General features: G+C 38.2%; 1 protein-coding gene across 21 annotated transcripts in view; it reads left to right on the top strand.

The window, feature by feature from the left end:
• LOC105922250 (protein 4.1-like) overlaps nucleotides 1-22797 on the top strand; it is a 320088-nt gene that overhangs the window by 12479 nt on the left and 284812 nt on the right. The gene's annotated exons all lie outside the window — the stretch shown is intronic.

Genomic DNA, 22797 nt, shown 5'->3' with positions numbered 1-22797 from the left:
AATTCAATTCAATTCAATTTTATTTATATAGCGCCAAATCATGAAACATGTCATCTCAAGGCACTTTACAAAATCAAGTTCAATCATATTATACAGATTGGGTCAGATTATACAGATTGGTCAAAAATGTCCTATATAAGGAAACCAGTTGATTGCATCAAAGTCCCGACAAGCAGCATTCACTCCTGGGGAACCGTAGAGCCACAGGGAGAGTCGTCTGCATTGTACATGGCTTTGCTGCAATCCCTCATACTGAGCAAGCATGAAGCGACAGTGGGAAGAAAAACTCCCCATTAACGGGAAGGAAAACCTCCGGCAGAACCGGGCTCAGTATGAACGGTCATCTGCCTCGACCGACTGGGGTTACAGAAGACAGAGCAGAGACACAACAAGAGAGACAAAAAAGCACAGAAGCACACATTGATCTAGTAATCTGTTCTACATTATATGGTAGTAGTGGGTGAGCCGTCTTCTCTGGATGATGTCACAGTTAACAGAACGCCAGACCAGGTGTACCTACTATGAAGAAAAAGAGAGAGAGCAAAAAGTTAAAAGCTGAAATGACGACAGTCATTTCAATGTAATACAATGCAAAACTGGAGAACAGTAGACTGAAGAACAGTAGAAATCAGTAGAGTGAGAAAATTAGACCCTGATGTCCTCCAGCAGCCTAGGCCTATCACAGCACAACTATAGAGATAGCTCAGGGTATGAGCCACTCTAACTATAAGCTTTGTGAAAAAGGAAAGTTTTAACATTAGTCTTAAAAATAGATAGGGTGTCTGCCTCACGGACCAAAACTGGGAGTTGGTTCCACAGGAGAGGAGCCTGATAGCTAAAGGATCTGCCTCCCATTCTACTTTTAGACACTCTAGGAACCACCAGCAGACCTGCAGTCTGAGAGCGAAGTGCTCTGTTAGGAACATACGGGGTAATCAGAGCTCTGATATATGATGGAGCTTGATTATTAAGGGCTTTATACGTTAGAAGGAGAATTTTAAATTCTATTCTTGATTTAACAGGAAGCCAATGAAGGGAAGCTAAAATTGGAGAAATATGATCCCTCTTGTTGATTTTCATCAGAACTCTTGCCGCAGCATTTTGAATCAGCTGAAGACTTCGAACTGCATTTTGTGGACTTCCTGATAGTAAAGAATTACAATAGTCCAGCCTTGAAGTAACAAATGCATGGACTAGTTTTTCAGCATCACTCCTGGACAGAATGTTTCTAATTTTGGCGATATTCCGGAGGTGAAAAAAGGAAACTCTGGAAATCTGTTTAATATGGGACTTAAATGACATGTCTTGGTCAAAAACAACACCAAGATTTTTAACTTTATTACCAGAGGCCAAGTTAATGCCATCCAGATTAAGTGATTGATTAAGAACTTTATTTTTTGAAGACTCTGGCCCAAAGATTACAACTTCTGTCTTGTCAGAATTTAAATACAGGAAATTTAAAGTCATCCAGCTTTTGATGTCATCAAGACATGACTGCAGTCGAAGTAACTGATTGGATTCATCAGGATTTATGGATAAATATAGCTGAGTGTCATCAGCATAACAGTGGAAATTAATCCCATGCTGTCTGATAATTTTGCCAATCGGAAGCATATATATAGTAAATAGAATTGGTCCAAGGACTGAACCCTGTGGTACTCCACAAGTGACCCTAGAGTTTGAGGAAGATTTATTATTAACATGAACAAACTGGAATCTGTCCGACAGATAAGATTTAAACCAGGCTAATGCTTTTCCCTTAATCCCTACAGTATGCTCAAGTCTTTGTAGGAGAATATTGTGATCAACTGTATCAAATGCAGCACTGAGATCTAACAGGACAAGTATAGACACAAGTCCATTATCTGAGGCCATGAGAATATCATTGGCGACCTTCACCAGAGCTGTTTCAGTGCTATGATGAGCTCTGAAGCCTGACTGAAACTCCTCAAGTAGGTCATTACTTTGTAAATGTTCACATAGTTGATTAGCAACTACTTTCTCAAGAATTTTAGATAAGAAAAGAAGATTAGATATAGGTCTGTAATTTACTAACTCATCTTGATCAAGAGATGGTTTCTTAAGTAAACGTTTAATAACAGCTACTTTAAAAGCCTGTGGTACATATCCATTTACCAAGGATAGATTAATCATGTCTAAAATAGGACCACTGATCAGAGGGAATACCTCCTTAAACAACTTGGTTGGGATTGGGTCTAACATACAGGTAGAAGGTTTAGATGAAGCTAAAATTTTAGATAGCTCAGAAAGCTCTACTGCTTTTAAACAGTTCAGACACTGCGCAGGTTCTAAGGATTCCTCCAATGCTGCCTCACTTACTGAGGACGAGGTAATCATGTTTGGGAGGATGCCAATTATTTTATTTTTAATGAAATCAATTTTATTTATGAAGAATCCCATAAAATCATTACTGCTAAGAGCTAAGGGAATGGATGGATCAACAGAGCTGTGGCTCTGGGTAAGTTTGGCAACTGTACTGAAGAGAAATCTAGGATTATTCTTATTCTCCTCAATTAATGATGAAAAATATGCTGCTCTAACTCTGCGAAGGGTCTTGTTATACAACAATAGACTGTTCTTCCAGATTAGGTAGGATTCCTCTTGGTGTGTAGAGCGCCATTTTCTCTCCAATTTCCTAACATTGTGCTTCAAGGAACGCAGCTCTGAATTAAACCAAGGAGCCAGCTTCCTGTGAATAATCACCTTCTTTTTCAAGGGAGCTACATTGTCTAATGCAGAACGCAATGACGAAGTCATACCGTTTACAAAGACATCTATTTGTGAATTGGAAGAAACAACATTGCTGCCATCTACAGGGCATTTCTGCAATACGGAGGATATTAAAAAGGGGACAGACTCTTTAAGTTTTGATACAGCATTATCCGATAAAGATCTACTATAATGGAACCCTCTTTTGGGGGTGGAGAACTCAGTTAGATTAAACTCAAATGTTATTAAAAAATGATCAGATAGGACAGGGTTGTGAGGAAATACTGTTAATTCTTCACAATCAATGCCATATGTCAGCACAAGGTCTAAAGTATGGAGCCAAGAGTGCGTCGGTTTATGCACATTTTGAGCAAAACCAATTGAATCTAGGATAGTTTTTAAGGCTACACTAAGGTTATCACATTCTGTGTCAACATGGATGTTAAAATCACCCACTATAATAGCCTTATCAGTATTTAACACCAAATCAGATAAGAAATCTGACAACTCATCCAAAAACTGAGTGTAAGGGCCTGGTGGACGATACAAAACAACAAACAGAAGAGGTTTTATTGCTTTGCAGTTTGGATGAGGGAAACTGAGGGTTAAATGTTCAAAAGAACTGTAGTTATTAATTGGCCTGGGACTAATTAATAAATCCGACTGAAAGATGGTTGCCACTACTCCTCCTCTTCCCACAGATCTGGGAATGTGGAAATTTGAATAATTGGAGGGAGTTGACTCATTTATACTAACGTAGTCCTCTTGTAGCCAGGTTTCTGTGAGACAAAACAAATCAATCTGTTTATCAGAAATCAATTTGTTAACTAACAAAGTCTTTGGAGGGAGAGACCTTATATTTAATAGACCACATTTAATTGTTTTATTTTTAGGTTCAAGGTGAACCGTATTGATTTTTATTAGGTTTTTATGATTTGTTCCTTTAAGATAAGTTTTTGATCTGTTAAGTTTTGGCCGTGGGAAAGACACCGTCTCAATAGGATAATGGATGGGTAACAGTACAGAAGCTGCAGAGAGGTGTGTTAAACTACGGCTCTGCTTCCTGGTCTGGACCCTGGGTTGTCAGCATTTAGGAGGACTAATAAATCCGGGCAGATTTCTAGAAAGAAGAGCTGCACCATCCAAAGTAGGATGGATGCCGTCTCTCCGGATCAGACCAGGTTTTCCCCAGAAAGTTCTACAGTTATCAATGTAGCCCATGTCGTTTTCAGGACACCACCTAGACAACTAGCGGTTGAATGATGACATGCGGCTAAACATGTCATCACTGGTCAAATCAGGCAGGGGACCAGAGAAAATTACGGAGTCCGACATTACTTTATCAAACTCACACACCGAAGCAACACCAACTTTAGTGACCTCCGATCGGCGTGATCGGGTGTCATTACCGCCAGCGTGAATAACAATCTTACTGTATTTACGCTTATCCTTAGCCAGCAGTTTTAGGTAAGATTCTATGTCGCCCGTTCTGGCCCCTGGCAGGCATTTAACTATGGTCCCTGGTGTCTCTAGTGCCACGTTTCTGACTATTGAGCTCCCAATAATCAGGGTCGGCTTCTCAGCGGGTGTGTCGCTGAGTGGGGAAAATTTGTTTGAAACGCAGACGGGTTGGTGGTGAACTGGGGGCTGAAATCTAGAGCTATGCTTCCTACAAACTGTCACCCAGCCGGCCTGCTTACCCGGCTGCTCGGGTGCTTCTGGAGGACCACTAAGTGAACTAACGCTAGGTCTATGTGGCTCTGCGCTAGCAGAGGGGCGGCTATCAGCTGGTCTTTCCATAGCACGGAGCCGGGACTCTAATTCTGACATCCTCGCCTCCAAAGCTACAAAAACACTAAATTTATTACAAGTACCATTATCACTAAAGGAGGCAGAGGAATAGCTAAACATCTGACACAGAGAGCAGGAGATAAGGGGAGACTTAGTCAGAGACGGGGAAGCTGAAGTAATAGTAGGAGAGGAAGCCATTGTGGAGCTAAAGCTAGGCTAGGCTAAAGCTAGGCTAGCGCCCTTCTACCACGCCAAGAGAGCAAACCGTGAAACACGAGGAGTTCCCAAGCGTGATGTGCAGCAACAGAAAATGTTTTAAAAGTGCTTATGTGTTAGAAACAGATGTTACAGCAAAGAGATTAAAGATAAAAGCGAGAGAATCTGGAGCAACAAACCGTTGCTCACGCAGTGAAAACAGGAAGTGATACAATACGCATTACCGCAAACAGGAAGCTCCAGTGTCTTTCTTAAATCTAACTTTGTGATTTCTGATCGTAAGGTCTGCATACCAGGGATCAGAACCTGCCTCTACAGAACCAAGGAACATGGGTGTGTCATTACAGCCATCGGTTTCTATCACATGCACAGATTTTACAGATTTACACACTTTACTGTAATGTCCTCTTTTACCACATGTATGACAATTCACATCTTTTGCTGGGCATTGTCCTTTTCCATGAGCGGGTGATTTACCACACCTGTAGCATGATCTCTCACTTGAAGTTTTTGCTTTTGTAGTGTACTTTGCTTGAATTTGGGGTTTGTAGGAAGAATGTTTCTGTTTTTTGTATTTTGCCGAAACAGCATCTATTTCCACTTTATTTCCCCCCCCTGATGTCTGTCTGTTGCCTTTTTATGATTTCAGACTGCTGGGCTTGATTCACTGCTTTCTCCAGGGTCAAATCCTTATCCATTTGAAGTCTCTCCGCCAGGCTGGTGTATCTCAATCCCACAATGAGGCGATCTCTTATTAACTCATCGTGCAATGCACCGTAGTTTTCGGCCAAAATATAAAGTGCAGTGACAAACGAGTCAACAGTCTCATTAACCTGCTGCACTCTCTGGTTTAATCTGGCTCTCTCATAAATAATATTTTTTTCTGGGCACAAAATATGCATCCAAAATGTCTCTCACCGCTTGGTACTGGTGTCTTTAAGCATCTGGTAACGCTTGGCCCCGAAGAATATCGTCTGCTTCATCCCCCATAAAATAGATGAGTGTGTTCACTTGATTAGCCTCAGAGCTAAGGTGTAGGTTGCTAGCCAGTCTGAACCTTTAAACCTGCATATCCACTTTTCCCATTGTTGTGGCTTTGCGAAATTAAATGCTTCTAGAGGCTGAATGGTGAATGTAGCATTAGGAGGTGGGTTGGCGTTAGCGTTGTTGCTGCCATTTGCCTGTGGTTGGGGTGGCACAGCTCAAGGTGGCGCAGCAGGCGCACTAGCTCCCGCTTCGACATCCGACATCGTTTTAACTTGATAAAACTCACGTTCTCGCTCCCGGAACAGGTCAAAGTCACTCTCCGATAATAGCTCTTTCAGGCAATCCTCACCACTTCTGTCGTGTTTGCGGTTTTTAAAAGAAGCCAGGCAACTTCTTGTAGAACAACTTCCTCTCTTTTTATTTAGCTTCTCAACACGCCAACCCGGAAGTACCAAAGTGCTTTCTTTTTGGGCCCTTCACAATAAAACAAAACCGTTTATAACAAATTACACCACAGGAGATTGCGAGTCACAGCTGCCTTGGATACTTCTTCCTGCAGAGCAGTTTATAGGGATGTCGCGTATGCGCTCGTAAAATTGGGCTCTGCATGTACACTTCAGTTCGGACTCCTGTCATGTGGGAGCCTAGAGACAGAAATAGCTAAGGATGCGATCTGGCGCCATTTAGAAAGGCTAATAAGTTTAAAGAAATTAACCGTTAACACACACAGACGTATAATAATTGACGACATGCACCCATCCACCTTCTTGGGGTTGGGGGAGGGCTGTGATTTTTTTTGGCGGGGTGGGGCATCAACTTTGTTGAATGGCAGGGGAAACAATCCTATAAAACGCCTTTTGAAAAGTTCCTTTTTAAAAATACAGAATGAGCAATTAAAAAGCATCAGTACCATAGTGCATTTTGCGACTTGCAGACACAAACATGCAGAGATAAAAAAAAAGCGGAGCGGATTTGTTCCCCATGGAAGTCTAGTGAGAGTGTGTTGGGCATGCTCACTGCGATTTCAGATGTTCAGTATTCAAACAAATGGCGGGCCGGCTATTATGGTTGGAATTCTAAACAATGATAACTGAATTCCCATCTTTACTAAATGAGGAGACGGCGGTGATGAAGTTCCAGCACTTTTATTGAGAAAGAGAGCAGAGATCACATAGATGGAAAGTACCCTACTCTACCTCTAAGACGTCTTACTACTAATAATCGCTTTATCAAGGATTTTGTCAATTTGCACTGTCCAGGTATTTTTGTCGGCCCTAATTGTCGTCTCATTGGCCCAAGATGCTGCTCGATCCCCATATTTAAATGTTCTTCCTTCTTGAGTCTAGGAGTGTGCTCGAGCTGGGTTTTCTGAACACAAACCTGCCCAGGTTACATTTATGAAACCGTGCAGTTCAAGTCCAACACCTGTAAAGCAAAACATCCGTGCATAGTCCTGTTTAAAAATTTCTCTCCACTGCAGGTGTGCCAATGTTGGGTGCCACTGCAGTTTCATTGTCCCCTAAAGTCAGCCATCACTCTTCAAATTCATCTTCAAGCTGTTATCCACTTGAACCTGTGCAAGTCCATTGCCTGCCATCCAAAAATATCCAACGCATCTAATTTGCCATATTTGTTCTCATCAGTATAGGTCAGGGGGAAATCTTTAAATAATCCTTGCCTAAAAAGACCCCTAGGCCAAGAGTTGGTTAAACCCCACAATATCTTTCCTGCCATGAGGATGTTTTAACAACTGGTAAAAAGGTAAACTATTTAATTATTTGCCTTCAAGAAGAGGGATATTAAATCTCCCAATATGCAGGGCACTGTATGTAATTCCCTTATAATATTCTGCTGTTGCATTAGCCCTCAATTTACCATTGTTAGTTATTATAATGAGTCATTATGCTAATTTTGCCATTTTTTTCCATTTGAGTCTGTAACCTTTATGGTGATTTGATTACTGCCAGTTTGGGAAATTTAAGCGGTATCCTAACTTTGTGCTTCTTATTTTTCCATCTGTAGGCTCTAGAATGTAGCTTCTTTGCATCAGCTGGTAGTGTAAGTGGGTAAAGTTTCAGCTTTTATCCCGCCTATATTGAAATGTTCATTTTATTTATCTATTAGGTTATTTCCAGTTGATTTCAGGTTCAGGATTTCAAGTTATTTGTCCTATTTATTATTTATTTATACATATTTTTCCTAATAGCTTCTGTATTAAATTTATTTTAGCACACATTTTCTTATAGTTTTAGACAGATGTGCTTTAGTTATTTCAATTCAATGTTTATACAGTCCCCGACAAAGGTCTTGTCATTTATCCATTTTGTAAAAATAATAGCTTATAACCTCACTTTTAACTAATCCACTGGTTTTAGAAATGGCTCATATCAAAGCTAAAACCCTCCCAAATTATGTTCAATATCCTAAAATAAGTTTGCTTCACTGAAGAAAGATTGATAATTTAATGTACACAGAAAGGTCTGATTTTGACAAGACAAAAGTTTTGTCGTCTACAGAGAGTAATGTGAAAGTTGAACAAATAATTGATTTCAAATGCAAAAATGTGTTGCATAACATGAGTGAATTAAGTAGTGGTGATGCAAGATCCATATTTAATATCCTTTATAACTTCCATGAGCTTGAAGGACTGCATCCATGCGGTTCAGCAATGATTCATACAATTTATCGATGAAGTCATCAGGAATAGCAAAGAAAGCAGTCTTACATGCCTCCCAGAGTTCATTAAGATTCTTTGGTTTCATCTTCCATACTTCCCCTTTCATTGAGAACATCATGCTCAATGATGTTCTTGTCTGGTGACTGAGCTGGCCAGTCCTGGAGAACCTTGATCTTCTTCACCTTGAGGAACTTTGATGTAGAGATGGAAGTATGTGATGGAGCACCATCCTGCTGCAAAATTTTACCCCTTTTGTGGTTGGCAATGTAAGAGGTAGCTAATACTTCTTGATAGTTTAGGCTACTGATATTGCCTTCCACCCTGCAAATCTTTTGCACACCCCCATACTGAAAGTAACCCCAGATCATGGTTTTTCCGCCACCAAACTTAACTGTTTTTTGGGTGAATCTCGGATCCATGGGGGCTCCAGTAGGTCTCCTGCAATATTTGCGGTCGCTATGATGTGATTCAACCAAAAATTCGTCTGAGAAATTCACCTTCTGCCACTTTTCCAGCATCAATCCTTTTAGCAGGCTGTGGGCCATTTCAAATGCCACATGTTTTTTAATTGCTTTTTGTTTAGTGCTGGTTTTAGGGCACTAATTCGACCATGGAGGCCATTTTGAGACAGAATTATGTAAACTGTTCTAGCTGACACAGGAACTTGACGTGACCAGGCCTGGTGGAGCTCTGCTCTGGCCTTGGATTTTCGAGCCAACACATGGTCCACCTGAGCACTTGTCCCACAGACCAGCGGGGTCTGCCAGACCTGGGCTTGTCAAAAAATTTTTTTCTTATTGTTTGTACTTGACACTGAGACAAATTGAAGGTGTCAGCCATCTCAGCAGTGGATCTGGTCTTCAGCCTCTTGATGATCAACGGTTTGGTCTCAGGTTAAATCTTAGGCATGATGTCAGAGGTCAAGTTGCAGTTGATGTGAAAGTCTGGTGTGCTGGGGTTCTTTTTATACACACCCACTAATTGATTGATCAGTTATTGATACCAGGTGAGGCTGTAATCTAGGATTGGGTACATCATATGACAAGGCGACAAAACTTTTGTCTTGCCAAAATCAGACCTTTCTGTGTTCATTAAATGATCAATCTTTCTTCAGTGAAGCAAATTTATTTTAGTATATTAAACATAATTTGGGAGGGCTTTAGCTTTGATATGAGCAATATCTAAACCAATGGATACATTGAAAGTCAGGTTATAAGCTGTGGTTTCTACAAAATGGATAAGTTACAAGACTTTGTCTGGGACTGTATAGTGCCAATTCACAACACGTGTCATCTCAAGGCATTTTACAAAGTCAAATTCAATCAAATCATACAGATTGGTCAAAGAGTTTTCTGTCTATGGAAACCCAGTGGATTGCATGAAGTATTGACAAGCAGGATTAACTTATCATGAAAGAGCGTAGAGCCACAGTGGAGAGTTGTCTGCATTCTCAATGGCTTTGCAGCAATCCCTCACACCGAGCATGCATGAAGCAACAGTGGAGAGGAAAACTCCCCTTGATTGATTAAGGAGTTACATTTTGTAGTCCAAAGACTACAACTTCTGTCTTGTCAGAATATAAAAGCAGGAAATTTAAAGTCATCCAGCTTTTGATGTCATCAAGACATGACTGTAGTCAAAGTAATTGATTGGATTCATCAGGATTTATGGATAAATATAGCTGAGTGTCATCAGCACAACAATGGAAATGAATCCCATGCTGTCTGATAATTTTACCAATCGTAAGCATTTATATAGTAGAGAATTGGCCCAAGGACTAAACCCTGTGGTACTCCACAAGTGACCCTAGAGTTTGAAGATTTATTATTACCATGAACAAATTGGAATATGTCAGACAGATAAGATTTAGAGATATAACAGGACAAGTATGGACACAAGTCCATTATCTGAGGCCATGCAAATATCATTAGTGACCTTCACCAGAGCTGTTTCAGTTCTATGATGACCTCTGAAGCCTGAATTAAACTCTTCAAATAGGTCATTACTTTGTAAATGTTCACATACTTGATTTGGAACTACTTTCTCAATAATTTTATATAGGGAAAGAAGATTAGATATAGGTCTGTAATTTATTAAGTCATCTTGATCAAGACAGGGTTTCCTAAAAGCATGTGGTACATACCCATTTAATAAGGCTAGGTTAATCATATATAAAATGGGACATTAATCAAAGGGAACACCTCCTTAAATAACTTGGCTGGGATTGGGTCTAACATACACGTTGAAGGTTTAGATGAAGCTAAAATTTTAGATAACTCAGAAAGCTCTAGCACATCTAAACAGTTCAAACACAATCAAGTTTTAAAGATTCCTCCAATGCTTACTGGCGACGAGGTAATCATGTTTGGGAGGATGCCAATGATTTTATTTTTAATCAAATCAATTTTATCTATGATGAATCCCATAAAGTCATTACTGCTGAGCGCTAAGGGAATGGATGGATCAACATAGGTATGACTCTGAGTAAGGACTAATTAATAAATCAGACTAAAAGATGGTTGCTTCTCCTCCTCCTGCTGTAGTTCTGGAAATTTGGAAATTTAAATAATTAGAGGGAGTTGACTTATTTATACTAACATAGTCCCCTTTTGCAGCCAGGTTTTTGTGAGACAAAATAAATAAATCTGATTACCAGAAACCAATTCATTAACTAACAAAGTCTTTGGAGGAAAATACCTTATATTTAATCTGTAAAAATTACGGAGTCCGACATTGTTTTACCAAACTTACATGCCAAAGAAACACTAATTTTTGTGACCTTCGATTGGTGTAACCGGGTGTCATTACCGCCGGTGTGAATAACAATCTTACTGTAATTACACTTATCCTTAGCCAGCAGTTTCAGGTAGGATTGATGTCGCCCGTTCTGGCCCCTGGCAGGCATTTGAATATTGTCCCTGGTGTCTTTAATGCCACGTTCCTGACTATAAAGCTGCCAACTACCAGAGGCGGCTTCTCAGCTGGTGTGTCGCTGAGTGGGGAAAATCTGTTAGAAGCACAGACCTTGGGGCTGGAATCTAGAGGTATGCTTTCTGCGTATTGTCACCCAGCCGTTCTGGTTATGCGGCTTCTCAGGTACTGCTGGGGGCTGCTATGTGAAGCTAATCTCTGTGGCTCCAAGTTAGCTAAGGGGCTATCGGGGTAATAACCAAAACAGATAAAAAAATAAATAAACCAAGGAACGGTGTCTCTTATGTGCACAATTATGCTTGTCTCATTAGTACAAAAGATTAATAACTTAATTCTGACTGTTGATTTCTTTTTGGTCCTTTTGACCGAGTGAATTCGCTGTTAGTATTGCCTTTAAATATAAGCAACTGTCCATACTTCAGTTGTTCAAAGGTAAACATTTAAGTTAACTGATTTACACTTGGTCCAACATAATTATTCATCAGTATAATGATGAATAAGGGTAGATTGCTTCGGTCAAACATTCTACCCTTAACGTGTTTTTATTAATTGGACCGGACCTTTAATGTGATCTGGCCCAAACTTCTCTCATTTTCCAAACTTTTAACTAAACCTTCTATCCTTTTTTGCCATGTGATCTCCGAAATGTATTTATGATGAGATCTTCTGTTCTCTTGACATAAATTAACAGTCTCGAAATTGTGGCATTCGTCGTGTAACCATCAGAGACAGAGTTTCAGTCACAGAATCACAAACCAAACATTTACAGACAAACAGCACAGATCTGTGATATTTCATTTTTGAAATTGTTCGAGTCAGCAAATGCCTAGTTTAATGCAAATATTTGGAATTATAAGTGCATCACTTACTACAAGAAGGGGCGCGGGATCTCGACCGTTGGTCATTATTAATTTTAATGCAGTTTTACACGCTGGCTCCATAAGGATCCATTTCTTTATCTCGCCGACACTTGGACCTTTGTCCCTTTTTAACAATATTACAGCGATTTTCCACAATAAATTCAACATGTTAGCCACCGTCGCTAAGAGGAACTGCTCACCTTAATGCAATTCCTGTGCAACGGCGCTCTTTTTTTGGTTCTGCCCTGTCACTTTCCTCTCATCAAATATCAATGGAGAAGTCTATTTTAAAGTGTCTCTAAGAGACCCTTAGGGAACCATTCAAACCCAATATCCACCCATGATGGGTGTATGTATACACATATATATATATATATATATATATATATATATATACTATATATATATATATCATATATATATATATCATATTATATATATATATATGTATGTATTATGGGTGTATATATCTGTATGTTATGTGTATCTCTACTGTCTGTCTATATGTGTGTCTATCTTATATAATTATATCTCTCTATCTCTCTATATTCTCTTCTCTATCTCACTCTCTCTTCTGATCTCTCTTGTCTCTCTGTGTATCTGTGTGTCTCTATTCTCTCTCTTCTCTCTATACTCTTTAATCTATTCTACTCTCTTCCACATCTACCATGCCTGTTTCTTCATTTCCCGTGCCCTTTTCCCCCTTATGCTTATACCCTCCTTTCCTACCCCCATCTATGTGAATTACATGTTTCCCATAACTTAAACCTTTTTATTCTAAGTTCAACCAAGATATTCTCTTCTTATCCTTGTAGCTTGTAGTGTTAAATAAGACTAAAATCGTTTCATTTGAATCAAGGTATGCAGATGTTGACAGATATATCTATCAGTGACGTGCGGTAGGGTTCATAGCTGGTGAAGCACTGACATCATCAGTCAGATTTACAAATATATACACTCTACAGAGTAGACTCATTGCTAAGTGCTGAAGGAGACTGGTTGAGCCAAATCAATTAACCAAGAGACATGGAAAAAATATTCTTTGTTAAAAAAAAAAAACTCAATTATTTGTTATTTGATTGGTAACAGTTTATGAGTTATGATGGATTTCCGCATTTGTAACACATTCAAAAACTATAACCTACATTACGCACATTTCATTTCAAAAACAAAACATGAATAATTATCGCTGTCTTACCTCTACTTAGAAATGAAGTCCAGCTGCGCTCTTTCTGAACAAAAATATCGGTCACTTTCCGGTAAAAGTTCTTTTTATCTTCTTCAGTTTTAAAAGTTTCTCAGTCTCAGTGGAGCTCACTGCCAGGGAGGAAAGCCTTCCTTCATCAGTCCTGTTCCAGCTGTATGTTTAGAGTCTTTTTAAGTGCTTTACTTGTTTAGCAAAACTCGCTAATAACACATCCATAACTTGCTTTGACTCTACTATTTGGGGATCAGAGCGGTGCCCCTTGAGCGCCCCCTACCTAGAGGCCAAGGAACTGCCGGCCTCACCTACAACCAGCTCTTGGGCTTTTATGATCGCCCAGCAGCACACGAAAACACATAGTTTAATGACCAAAACACAGTTCGTAATCCACATGTATTAAATTGTGGAAAATCAGTTCATCAGTGTTTGAACAATTGAATTTATGATCTAGAGACAGGAAAATGCATTCACGGAATGGAAGTCAGCGCAGTTAACGGGATTGCGCAATCCCAGGGGAGGCCAAGATCGCTGGCTTGGTGGCGCTTCATTATCAAGCACCACCAAGGATTTACGTTAAAAATAGCGAAAAGTCTTCGATTTTAAAGAGAATATGATAAAAAATAAGGAAATTAGATTAAAAAAACAATTATTATTACAAATGACTAAGTGAATCATAATATATATTTTCTTTCTTTCCATGATTGCCTCCCCTGAATGCATGTCACTGCTATCTATAACTATAACCCATAAACTTTGCACAACATTCGCATATTTGCTTATTTTGCATCATTGCATCTCCAACTAGCATTACAAATGCTGTCGAACTCTCAGTTTCTAAATGCATTCTCGCACAAATGCCCTTTGCACAATCAATTCAGTACATACAAATGGTTTTAAAAATACTTACCTGTACACTGTGACTTTCTCATGCACTGTTTACACTTCAATTGTTTACTTTTAAATCACTGCTACACCTTATACTGTAATTTAAATTGACTGTAATTTACAAGCTGTATTCTTGCACAAATTGCCCTCTGCACAATCAATTCTGCATATACAAATGTTTTTTAAAAATACACACCTGTACACTGTGACTTCTCCTGATTTGTTTGCATTTCAATTGTTTACTTCAAATCACTGCTGCACCTTATACTGTAATTTTTTTTACAGCAATTTACAAGCTGTATGCAACGGAATTTCGTTCTGTACGCACTCTGTGCATACAAAATGACAAATAAAGTTTTCTAATTCTCTCTATATCTATCTATCTATCTATCTATCTATCTATCTATCTATCTATCTATCTATCTATCTATCTATCTATCTATCTATCTATCTATCTATCTATCTATCTATCTATCTATCTATCTATCTATCTATCCATCTATCCATCTATCCATATTATATTATAGCGTTACTTTTCGAATAAGTCTGATCCATATCTGAACTATGGATGTTTGCAAATGTTCTTGCCATTACTTCTACTTTTTCTTCATTTGTTAATGCTGTTCCTTCTTCATGTTTTAGAACTGGATATGTTCTCTCTGGTCTATTTCCCTTAATTTTCTTAATCATTCCCCATACCTCAGCTATAGAAGTTGTTCTGCCTATTGAATCACAAAGATCTCTCCATTTTGTCTTATTTGCCTTCTAAATAACTTTCCTTGCTTCTGCTTGATCTTTTTCATATTCAATTAAAGTTTTTAAATTATGTGTTCTTCTCAAAACTCTAAAGCTATCCTCCCATTTCAAGTCTCTGCTCCGCTTAGAAAAAACACGGGATATGACATCACTTCCGGTGATGTGCCCAAATATGGATAATCATCTGAATGATGAGAGCTGTGAACTGATTACAAACTTCATAAATTTGTTAAAATTCAACGGTTTGCTCTAAAATTCAGAAAATATTTACGTATGTCCAACAGTGCTTTATCTAACTACGGGATTTTTAATATGGTCATTAATGAAACGATTTCAGAGAAAAAAAACATTAAACTTTATAGTCCTATACATGTAAATTTAAATTTCTTGTAAATTGGTCAAATTCACCTAGATTTTTACCAAACTGAAAGACATGTTTATTCTGGCTGTGCTTTACAGATAGAGGCCATTTTTTATTGGCATTGACCAATATTTGTGGAAAATACATTGATTTCTCCAGTTTACAAACTTTGAAAAAAACAGAGTGTGGCACTTTCAAAAACTTGAATACATGCAGTGAGAGAATTGTTGCACCTTATTCAAGGAATACATCCTGAAAATCTGAGCTTGTTACACCACACAAGTGATTGTAGGTGAATTTCTTAAGTTTTCAAGTTTTTTCCACACTTTTGGAAATAGGCCCCGCCCACTTGTTTCAATCATTAACATTTTTATTACTTTAGTTCAGGGTTATGACTGGAAGGGGATGAAGATGGTTTAGTAAAAAACCGATCAGCCATTCTTGCGTAGTAGATTTCTTGACTTCACAGCGCCCCCTAGTGATGGATGATCTTCAAACGCGGGTCACATGTGCAAAATCTTATTTGTAGTTTGGGTTATAAAGGACATGTTAAAATCTGTTATGGTTTTAGAATAATCAGCAATTACATTTAGAGCTAGCTGGCTAACAATCACTTATTTTAGCGTTACTTTTCGAAAAAGTCAAAATTCAAAAATCGGCCGTGTTAACTTTTTTTATCTGTCCATGACACGCTTATATATAAAGTTTTGTGCGGATTGCACAAAAAATGTAGGCGGAGATTAACAAGAAAGGTCCAACCTTTGTAGCCATGTAGCGCGAAAAGTAGCTGGGAAACGAAAGGTGTGCCAATTCCCTTTTTGATGCAGAAACATCCAATAAACAAAGTGCTATCAAGTTTTTGAGTGTGGGACCAGTAGTTTGGTGGTTACAGGCCGAAACGCATTGTCCTTTGTTATAGCGCCCCCTAGTTGTTGAGGGGTCTGAATTTCTTGGTTTGAGTAGAGGCGCACATTCTGTACTTAGATACCTGATCCTATTAATTCGTTACAAATCTGCATGGCCCGCTCAACGCGTTGTAGCCGTAATAATAATAAATAATTTAAAAACACATGAAAAACAATAGTGTTCTCTGCTCACAGAGCAGACGAACGGCATAGCCGTTCGCCTGCGCTGCGGGATTGGAACCCTAAAAATACACAAAAAACAATAGGGTTCTCTGCTCACAGAGCAGACGAACGGCATAGCCATTCGCCTGCCCTGCGGGCTTGGAACTCTAATAATAGAAAAACAGACGAAAAACAATAGTGTTCTCTGCTCACAGAACAGACGAACCGCATAGCCGTTCGCCTGCGCTGCGGGCTTGGAACTCTAATAAAGAAAAGAATAAAAAATGCTTTAAAATAAATTTTTTGATCTCAGATTTTCAAGATGTATTCCTTGAATACGGTGTAACAATTCTCTCACTGCATGTATTGAGGTTTGTGAAAGTTGCACACTCTGATTTATTAAAAGTTTGTAAAATGGAGAAATCAATGTATTTTTCACAAATATTGTTCTAGGCCAATGAAAATGTGGACTTTTGTTGATCATATAGTCTAAACATGGATTTCAGTTTGGTAAAAATCCAGGCGATTTTGAACTATTTACAATTAATTTATATTTACATGTAAATGTAGGGCTGGACGATATAGAAAAAAAGTTTATCGATAAAAAAAAATACATATTGATCGATATCGATAATTATTGAAACGTTTTAAAACCATATTTTATGTGCAGCTCTGCCTGGACATTTTATGATATTGCTAAATGATTAAATTTTTATATAAAACACAAACACAGAATTCCAATTAAATCTTTATTTAACCAACTTTTTTAACCATAACAGAATTTTTTTAAAGAAAAATAACTTAAGAGACCTGAGTTATGTTATTAAATACCGACAAAGAATAAACTAAAGTGACCAGTAAAACGACCAACATAAATATACCAATACCGTTTTATCACAAAGAAGGGAGCCCAGTTTAGCTGCTATACCTGCTTTGTTTTGGAAGAAGCTCCATAAGATTTCTCCGAAGATGACGCGGAGCGGCGTTGCTGCGCGTGTGAGCGGCTTACGTGATCAAACAAGTTGGTTGCGTTACCAGACTTTGTTTTTACCAGTTCCTTGCAAGTTTTACAAATCATTGTGGTTTATTTCTGTCAGGCTGGCGAACTAGTAAAACCCCGTTTTGGGACCATTTCCTCCGCCGCTCCTTGCTGCGACATATTCACAGGCTCTGTGTTGTGGTTTGAGAGGGCGGCACTTTGTCCCTGGGTCCGCTTGGTCGAGACGAAGTAGCGACTGTAGCATCAACAAATATGATAGGCTGAAAGGAAGGAAGGAAAACTGTCTATCGAAGTTTTATCGACCCTGTTTTTTCCCTATCGCGCCACACGTCGATCGATATATATTGTTATTGAATTATTGTCCAGCCCTATGTAAATGACTATAAAGTTCAATATTTTGCTCTCTAAAACCATTTTATCAATGACGATGAAAATAATCAAGTGCTTAGAGAAGGTACTCTTGGAGATCCGTTAATATTTTCAGAATTTTAGAGCAAACCGTTGATTTTTTAATGAATATATTTCGTATTAGGTACCAACATATCAAAAAAAGAATTTTCAGAAAATTATGTTGGCTGACACCTGCTGGTGAAACAAATATAATGCAGTAATGAATAACTACCGTTTAACATCTGTTAATGGTCTTAGAGATAATTTTAGTGCCACCAAAGAGTATATCCCTCTGATGCATGACTTATGAATTTCATGAGTCAAGATTTTCTTATCTGTTTTTTATCTTCTTAGGGCTTGAAATAAAACAACAAATATGAACTTTTTTTTTTATTTCATCTTTCCAGGAAGTTACAGAAATGTCCACTACAGTGGACTACATGCACCTGAGCACTCAACACAAAACATGAATTTATTCTAAAAACAGAACAATCTTGTATTCTGTTGTAAATGTACTTGTACTTAAATTGTTTCATTTTATGCTTTAAAAAATATTTCAACATATTTTGTTTAAATTTTAACACTACATAGGCACAATGTTTAGAACTGAATAAGAAAACCAATAACAATCATAGCCAAAAATCTTTAACCTGAATGTGACAAACATCACTGTGGCTTTCCACAGTTCTATAAGAACATAGGACAGTATAACCAAGTCCTTTTATTAGCATGTTGCAAGAAAACATGAACTGTCATTTTAGTCTCTGCATCTCCTAACACTTTGATGGTCATCACACCTAAGCTGTATGAATGTTAGCAAAGCACCCAGGGCACAGTGACACACAGGATTGCATGCAGATGTATTTGGTCTTCCATGTGCATGCAGCATCATGGCCTCTTTTTGCATTTTTAGAATTTTTTAATGGAATTTCTTGGACTATTCTGCAGGTTGTCTTATTTTTCACTGTGTTTGAAGTCTACAATATAAATAATTGGTATAGTTAACACAAACTACAGCTAATCTGCGCAAATATACACAAAGTATAAACAAAATATACTAAAATGTACTTTTTAAATGAATAGCTTATATGTGTTACGTTTAAAACACTGAATTATAAGCAAAACAATTACAAGACAGTAAAGCAATTTCTGTTGAAAAAATGTCATGGAAGATGCATGACGTCCACTTCAGTGGACACATGGTTAATCATAATTTTCTAAATGTTGGAGAAATTTTTTTATATTTCAAACTGATAATATCCTTCTTTAGATTTTACTGTAAATCATCATATTTTTTTTACCTGTTGGGCTCTTCTACTATAGAAGGATTGAGAGGAAATGCCAGCAGTGGTTGACAGAGGTTGCTGTTTGTTGGCCATCTTGGATTCAGAAGAAATTTACTTGCAGTTACAATGACTGACCACGGAATTGACCTCAATGGAGTGTGGCAGCAGAGAGCATTCTAGACACTGATATGCAGTTTCACTGTAGAAACCATAGAATTAAAGAGATATTTACTTTTTAGTAGGTGTCCACTACAGTGGTCGCTATGCACTAGATAGATAGAAAGATAGATAGATAGATAGATAGATAGATACATACATACATACATACATACATACATACATACATACATACATACATACATACATACATACATACATACATACATACATAGATCAACATCTGCATGCCTTGATTCAAATGAAATGATTTTAGTCTTATTTAACACTACAAGCTACAAGGATAAAAAGAGAATATCTTGGTTGAAAAAAGGAATAAGTTACGGGAAACATGTAATTCATATATTATGAGTTGTCATGAAAAGGAGTAATAGCATTAATGGTTTAAAGGTCAGTGTAAATGAAGAACATTCATTATTTATATATATATATATATATATATATATATATATATATATATATATATATATATATATATATATATATATATATATATATATATATATAGAGATAGATAGATAGATACATAGATAGATATATATATATATATATATATATATATATATATATATATATATATATATATATATAGATAGATAGATACATAGATAGAGATATATATATATATATATATAGATAGATAGATAGATATAGTTTTAGATATGAAGAACAGTTATTATGCTGCAGTTGAAAAATACATTTGATTGTATTAATAAATATGGCAGAAGCGAGGCATTGAGAAACATCAATATTCAATGGCCAGGTACATGTTTTCTTCTGATGTACTGGTCTGAAGAGGTGTAACACCAGTAGGTCTTCACAGAGTGCTTTCTGCTCTGTGTTATGAAACCTAACATAAACTTACAGCTGAGCAGTCACATGTCAGTGGACTCATCCACGGCTAAGCCTTTAGGCCTTTTTCATTGCTTCGTCAAGCTGGGATAGCACATCCTGAGTTAAAACTTCACATTTCTTTGTAGGAGTTGATGCAGAAATGGGGATTTGCTTTATTTTCTCACAAAGTTCAGGCTGTTGTTTTTCACTGGCCCACCAGCTGCTCCAGCTGCTCCTGCTGGTCGCTGTCGTCTCTAAACAGGCCCACCACCGTCGTGTCGTCTGCAAACTTCACAATGTCATTGGTGGTGAACCTGAGGACGTAGTCGTGTGTCATCAGAGTGAATAGCAGGGGGCTGAGAGTGATGACATCAGAGATGTTCTGTCCGACCCGGACCGACAGAGGTCAGGAGGTAAGGAATTCTAGCAGCCAGTTGCGAAGGGGTGTGCTGAAGCCCAGATGTTCCAGGTTTTCCACCAGATGATGTAGGATGATGGTGTTGAATGCTGAACTGAAGTCTGGGAACATGCTCAAGGGGGCGGGGCGTGGGTGGGCTTGGAACCCGTTAATAACTGCTTGCAGTTTTAGTTATTATTATTATTTTCCAGGTTTTTTTACACTATTAGGCAATAGGCCCCACCCACTTGTTTCAATCATTACCATATTTAATACTTTAGTTCAGGGCTATGACTGGGAGGGGATGAAGAAGGTTTTGTAAAAATCCGATCAGCCATTCTTGCGTAGTAGATTTCTTGACATCACAGCGCCCCCTAGTGATGGACGATCCTCAAACGCGGGTCACATGTGCAAAATCTTATTTTGAGTATGGGTTATGAAGGACATGTTAAAATCTGTTATGGTTTTAGAATAATCAGCAATTAAAAAATCCGCTGCGCTAATTTTTTTTATTTGTCCATTACACGGTTATATATGGAGTTTTGCGCAGATTGCACAAAAAATGTAGGAGGAGTTTAACAAGAAAGGTTTAACCTTTGTAGCCATGTAGCGCGAAAACTAGATGGGAAATGAAAGGTGTGTCAATTCCCTTTTTGATGCAGAATAATCCAATAATCAAAGTGATATCAAGTTTTTGAGTGTGGGACCAGTAGTTTGGTGGTTACAGGCGTAAACACATTGTCCTTTGTTATAGCGCCCACTAGTTGTTGAGGGGTCTGAATTTCTGGGTTTGAGTAGTGGTGCACATTCTGTACTTAGATACCTGATTCAATTGATTCGTTACAAATCCACATGGGCCGCACAACGCGTTTTAGCGGAGAAAAATAATTATGTATAATAATAAATAATGGAAAAAGAGAAATAAAACAATAGTGTTCTCTGCTCACAGAGCAGACGAACGGCATAGCCGTTTGCCTGCGCTGCAGGCTTGGAACCCTAAAAATACACCCTAGGTCGGGTGGAATCACCAGCTGATAAGAATTGACCACATTCCAGGTTCTTTAGCCTGAAAGAAGTGGTGTTCTCTAACTGTAGACTTCTGAGACTTCTGTAGTAATAATAAGACTCTTGAAACAGAAACTGTACTTTAACATATTTAATCTAAAAAGGCAGAGGGATGTTCAGAGCTTCAGTACTGGACTCTTATACATTAAACCATCCGAGATGGGTAAGAAAAGGAAATGGAGAGTGCCAAACCTTTGGTTACGTCAGTTTATATAGATGAGCACAAACCTGTTTAGGATTGAAGAATTATTCCCATATTCTCTTCCGGGATACATGTGACCATTGGACTGAAAACACTTGGCTCCAGGGATATCCACTTGTCCATTCTGGCCCAATATAACTGTCCATTTGTTTAGGTATGCTTTATGAGTTATCTGCTGTTTCTCTGGTAACTGCTTTCTGCAGCCCCAGCATCTGTAATCTCATAATCCTTAACTCTGTCTGTCTGTCTGTCTGTCTGTCTGTCTGTCTGTCTGTCTGTCTGTCATTAGTTACAGCATATTTAGACCAACATGTTCAAATAATCATGGATCATTTTAAGTAAAACATTTTAGCACACTGTCACAGACTAGGTGATCAAATAATTGATCACCTAGTCTTTGACGTTCTGTGTAGAAAATAATGATAACCTTTGAGGTTTAAAATGTCACAGGGCCTCAATCTGGAGCTTTCCTGGACCCTCATCATTTGTCAGGTTATCAGGATTAATATTTCAGTAAATAAAAACTGTATACATAAAATGGTATGCATGTTTTACTTTTAATACCGTAATATCCTTGTTTAGTTATTTATACAATATTACACATTAGCCTTCACATATTATTTAGAAAACAAAACACTTGACTAACAAATGGTACATTTGGGGGTGATTGCTATCATTTATTACTTCTTTTGGGAGGGGGCATCCAAGTCCAGCACCCCAAGTGAGCAGTGCATATGTGCCCATCCAACGTAGGATTCTGTCTTGAGGGGGGGGGGAATAAAACAAAATAGGCCCAATGGAGGCGGTGAGGCACAGGGGGTGTATTTATCACCATGGGTGTGTATGTGTGTACTTGTGTGCGTCAGTGTGGACCAGGGCTGGTTCTAGCCCTTTGGTTGCCCTAGGCGAGATTGAGTTTTGCGCCCCCCCCTCTCACTTTTGCCGTGCGAAATACCAGTACTGTTTTCAGCATCTGTTTAG

The sequence above is a fragment of the Fundulus heteroclitus genome, chromosome 13, assembly GCF_011125445.2.
Source record: "Fundulus heteroclitus isolate FHET01 chromosome 13, MU-UCD_Fhet_4.1, whole genome shotgun sequence".
NCBI lineage: Eukaryota > Metazoa > Chordata > Actinopteri > Cyprinodontiformes > Fundulidae > Fundulus > Fundulus heteroclitus.
Note: the sequence above shows the minus strand (reverse complement) of the source record. Positions and strands in the feature narration are given on the sequence as shown.